Raw genomic sequence first — 6011 nt, forward strand, 5'->3', positions numbered from 1 at the left:
ACATCTTTAGAAAGTGAATGTGCCCTTTATGGTAACACAGACTCCTAGAGGAACAAGTATCTTGCAGCATCCAGTTCAGTAAATATTTCAGCAACTTGGACAACTTTCAACAGACCACCGTTACACTGCTGAAACAATCCTCTGTTCAGTTAGCTAACTGAAAAAAATATAGACACTAGAAAATATGCTTTAATAGCCCATGGTTCTACATCCTGAAGCAGAGGAAAGAAAATATTTAAAGTATGCCACCAATGATACATTTGCCCCAGCCACCTGCTGGCAATGAATTCAAAGTCATGCCTAGCATACTGGTAAGTCAGTAGACCAATTTCTTAGACAGACTACAGTCTGTGAATCTCTCAGGTATTGCATTTACTTCAAAGCCTCTCCAAAAGATTTTAGTCTAACACACCTATCAGTATTTTGGGTAATATGACTCAAACTAGGGGAGGACTCTCTTCAGCAGCACATGCTTGATACTGAGCTATTTGTTCTCAAATAAGAGATGAGTAAAAATCTTTCCATAGCAGCCTAGCAATATAGACAAATAGTCAGCAGTCTACTCATCTCTGAAGATGTAATACACAGAAGTTAAACTCAATGTATGATGCTCTTGGTTTAATTTCAAGGTTGGACTGGTACATGTCTAAGAAGCTTCCACCTCTAAATTTATGATCCGATGTTTTGAGATTCTTATGTTCTTGAAGTCACAAGATCAACTCAGAAGTAAGGTATTTTGTTAAGGTGAGATTGGTATAACTTGACGTGACATTTGGTATAACTTTAATTTTTTTCATAAATTTCATGCTTTGTATATAATATTCAGAATTTTCAACTGTGTAACAATAGCTGACATTTATAGCACTTTAAGGTTTGCAAAGTGCTTCACATACAATATCTAATTTAAGCTTCGCAACTACCTTGTAGAGTATGTATTACTGGTATTATCCTCATTTGATAGTTAAGACTGATTCACAAAGGTTAAATGACTTACTAGTAGTCCAGTTGCTGATAAGTGTCAGAGGCAAAATGCAGACCTTTGACTCCAAGCCCAGCATTTATGCAATATTCCGCAGTGTCTTTTATCTTATGTAGCTTAGTTTTATGTCACAATAAAAACTTGACTAAGAATACAACTTAGTTGAAGAAAATTCTTTTTTGGCTTGAATTTGCCATCCATGAGTTTCTGTTTTAACAAAAATGTGATAAGAATGCAAAAGTTAATAAAACTAATATTCTGAACTGGCATTTTAGAGCATGATGATGAACCTATTAAAAATATTATGGAATAAATACAAAATTCTTTCCCTTCTTACAGTGACAACTCTTTCTCAGATGCCAGGTGAAAGTAGACTGCTTTGAGGGAATTATTCAATGTTTAGGAAAGAAAAAAAATTTTTGTTCTTATCTGCTAACTCAGTTTAACTTATTAGAATTCAAACCAAATGACTGTCATATGATTCTAAGAGGTAGCTTCTAAATCAATCAGAAAGCATTTATTAATATGCAGGGAACTGTTCTAGGTACTGGAGTTATTGTTATTAAGTGGTTTAAGTCATGTCTGACCTTTTGTGACCCTATTTTGGGGTTTTTTGGCAGAGATACTGGAGTAGCTTGCCATTTCCTTCTCCAGCTCATTTGGATGGGTACTAAGGCAAACAAGGTTAAGTGACTTGCCCAGGGTCACACAGCTAGTAAGTGCCTGAGGTCAGATTTGAACTCATGAAAATGGATCTTCCTGATTCCAGCCCAGGGCTCTATCCACTACACTATCTGACTGCCCCAGGTACTGGGGAGACAAGTACAAACAATGAAACGAGACTCACAAGAAGCTTATATTCTAATAGAGGAGATAAGTATATGTATATGAATAGGTACAGAATATGTATAAAGTGAATAATTATAAATATAGGAAGTAGTTAAATATGAGGTAGTTTGGGAGGGAGGGCACTAGTATCTGAAAAAAAAAGGAAAAGCTTCATGAAGAATGTGATGCTTGTGCTTCCATTGAAATAGGTGGAATGTGGAATAAAGAGAAACACAGAAGAAAAATGTGAAGAATTTGAGATGGTCAGAATTATTTTGAAAAGAATGGAGGAGAGGATTCTGGGAAGATGGTGAAGTAGGTCAGAAAACTTTCAGGTCTCCAAATTTCCTCCACAATAAAAGAACATTGCCTCAGAGCAGCAGAAATAAACATGGAGTAAAACAGTTGTCCTCCTAAGACAATTTGAGAAAATCCCAGGAAAGACCCAACCTCCAGGGGCATAGGTTTGGCTTAAGTGAAGTACAAATACCTCTAGGCCAATTCTGCAGAATCAACAACCAAGCCATGGAGGCAAGTAGGCTGAGAGGCAACCTCAGCCTTACAAATTTTCATTTTGTTGACAGTGTGGGGGTCTGATAGATTAGTAGGAGAATATTAAAGGACCTTCCACTGTCCAGGGACACCAAGCATAGCTGGGCTGACCAGATGCATCCTGGGCTGTAGCTGTGGGGACAAGGAGCTAGCACATACCTGGTGAGTGCAATAGGAAGCAGTGGGGACCCTGTGGCTGTGGGCACTTGCCCAACAGCAGAGTCCCTGGTTTCAGTTCCAGGGCAGAGAGGACAGCTGTAGTTTGCAGTCACCAGAGGGACCACAGGGAGCATGATCATTTGCAGGACAATGTAGCTGGAGGCCCTAGCCATAGCTTAGGAGTGGAGAAGAGAACCCAAGGTTGGGCCCCAAGACAGACCTCAGAAAACAACAGTAAGAAGGACCTGGGACTTGGGGCATTATTCTCCATACTTCTCAACTACAACTTGATTACACTAATAGCTGCTAAAAACAAAAAATAAATAGATAAAAATGAATAAACAAAGGAGAACAAACTCAACCATAGATATCCTCTATGAGGATAGAGAAGATCTGGGTTCATATTCAGAGGAAGATAATAGAGCTAAAAAACCACTTATTTTCCAATGAGAAATGTCAAATGGTCTTAAGCACAAAAAGGTTCTTGAAAGAACTTAAAAAGGCCTTTAAAAAACAAATAAGAGAGATTGAGAAAAAAATTTTTTTAAAAAAATAAGAGCAATCCAAGAAGATCAAGAAAATTATGAAAAGAGAGTCAACCAAGTTGAAATAGAGAATCAAAAACTTAAGGAAGAAAATAATTCCTTGAAAACTAGAATTGGGCAAGGGGAAGCTAATGATGTTCTACAACACTAAGAAATCATAAAACAAAATCAAAAGAATGAAAAAGTAGAAGAGAAAGTGAAACATTCCATCAGAAAAACAATTGATCTGGAGAGCAGATCAAGGAGAAATAATATCTAGGAAAATTGCCCTAAAATTCTAGAACAAGACAGCAAAGCAGAAATAGAAAAAATCCACCAATCACCACCTAAAAGAGAACCCAGGAAGAAAACTTACAGAAATATCATAACCAAGTTTCAAAGTTCCTAGGTTAAGGAGAAACTATTGGAAGCAACAACAACAACAACAACAAAAACAATTTAAATATGGAGCTACAGTAAGGATTACACAAGACCTAGCAGCTACTACATTGAAGGACTGTAGGTCTTGGAATACTATATTCCATAGAGCAAAAGAGCTGGGGTTACAACCAAGGGTAACTTACCCAGCAAAGTTAAGTATAATCCTGAATGAAAAAAAAAATGGACATTTAATAAACTGAAACTTTCAGGTTGTTGTGACAAACACCCCAGAACTTAAGGGAAAATTCAACATATATCATCCAGGAGAAATATAAGGTAAACATTAAAGATCAATTATAAGGGACTCAGTAAGGTCAAATTGTTTACCTTGTATAGGTGAAAATAGTAGCAGTATTCGTATGATTGTCATCATTATTTGGGTAGTTTGAAAGAGGCTTGACTGAGCTTAGTATGACAGGATGATTCTAAAAAAAAATAAAACTGTGTAGAGAGAGATAAAAAAGGAGTAATTACCTCATACAAGGGAGACATAAAAGGAAAAATTGATACAGAAGAAGCTAGTAGGGGATAGATAGTGCTGGAACCTTACTCTTATTGAGAATGGGTTAAAGAGTGAACAACACACACATATGTATGTATGTATAAAAGTCTTCTAAGTTTAGAAAGAAATAAGAAGGCAAGGGGATGTGGTGGGAGGAGAGGAAAGGGTAGGGACTTATAGAGGAGTGGTAGGTTAAAAAATAGGGCAAGGTAGCAAGTAGAAGTAAAGCAGAGGAGTAAGGAGAGATAGGGTAAATAGTGTAAGAAGGATAGCAAAGAAAAATAGGAAGGAGGAAAATACACAAGTAATTGTAGCTTAGAATGTGAATGGGATAGGGGCAGCTAGTGGTGTAGTGGATAGACCACCAGCCCTGGAATCAGAAGGACCTGGGTTCAAATGCAGCCTCAGACACATAACACTTACTAGCTGTGTGAGCAAGTCATTTAACCCTAATTGCCTCACAAAAAAAAAAAAAGGATGTAAATAGGATGAATTTACCCATAAACTGGAAATGGATAGCAGATTAAAGATCTGAATTCAACAATTTGTTGCTTTCAGGAAACATTATAAAAATGAGAGATACACACAAAGATAAAATAAAGGGCATGAGTAGAATTTATTATGTAAAAAAAGCAGGGGTAGTAACCATGATCTCAGACAAAGTTAAAGTTAAAATAGATTTAATCAAAAGTGAAAAATAGAGAAACTATACTGTGTGTCAGCAATATTATTCAATATTGTTTTAGACCTTTTACAATACCTACAGATATAAAATATCTAAGTGTATACCTGCCAAAACAAATGCAAGAACTATATGAACATAAACATAAAACACTTTTTATGCAAATTAACTCAGATCTAAATAATTGAAGTAATATTTATTGTTCATGGGTATGTAAAGCCAATATAATTTTTTTAGGCAATTGGGGTTAAGTGACTTGCCCAGGGTCACACAGCTAGTAAGTGTCAATATAATGTTTAATGACAATTTTACCTAACCTATTTATTAAATGTCATCCAAATTAAATTACTAAAAAATTATTCTACTGAGGTAGAAAAAATAATAACAAAGTTCTTTCGGAAGAACAAAAGGTCAGGAACTTCAAAGAAATCAGGAAAAAAGATGTGAAAAGGGTAGATACAACTATATCAGACCTTAAACTATATTATAAGGGAAGGCATTGTTGAAATATAAAAAGGATAATTTTGATTATTTTAAATTAAAATTTTTTTGTATAAATAAAATCTATGTAGCCAAGAATAGAAGGAATGCAGAAAATTGGAGGAAAAACTTTCATCGACAATCTCTCAGATAGGATGTGATTAGGTTGAAATATTGCTGTGGTGTAGGAAATGATGAGCTGGTTGATTTAGAAAAACATAGAAAGACTTGGACCTATGAAGGAAGACGCTATCCCACTTCAGAGAAACAGGTGACAGGTGGAAATAAGCATAGTACAGTGTTATATATATATATATACGTGTATATTTATAGATATCTATGTATATGTGTATATCTACATTTGATTATAGCCTTCTTAGAGTGGAATGGGGAGGGAGAGAGAGAAAAAATAAAATAAAAAGTGCATAGTAGAGAACAAAAGAAGACCAACAAGGAAGCAAAAAAAAAAAAAAACCAACTGGGCAGCTTTGAAAACAATATGTAGTATTTAATATATAGATTTTCTTGAAATTTATATTGTTTTATATTGTATCTTCTTTTGTGGTCTGCTGTGTATATTGCAATGTTGTTTTTTCTTTTCTCATTTTGTATTTAAGTTTAAAATTTAGAAAGAAATGAAAAGAATGGACAGGGTCATAATTTCTCTTTTTCCAATCTATATTATATCTTAATTCTATTTCCAAGATTCTATACTTGACAAACTATAGGTTTGATTCCATAGCCCTAGCTTCAGCAGCACAATTAAGTGAAATTAAATCCATAGGTAACTTGGAAGTTGGATAAGTTCACAACTCTACCAACCATTGTGCATTAGTGTCCCAGTTTTCCCACATCCACTGCATC

The sequence above is a fragment of the Vombatus ursinus genome, unplaced genomic scaffold (assembly GCF_900497805.2).
Source record: "Vombatus ursinus unplaced genomic scaffold, bare-nosed wombat genome assembly UNPS02014778.1, whole genome shotgun sequence".
NCBI lineage: Eukaryota > Metazoa > Chordata > Mammalia > Diprotodontia > Vombatidae > Vombatus > Vombatus ursinus.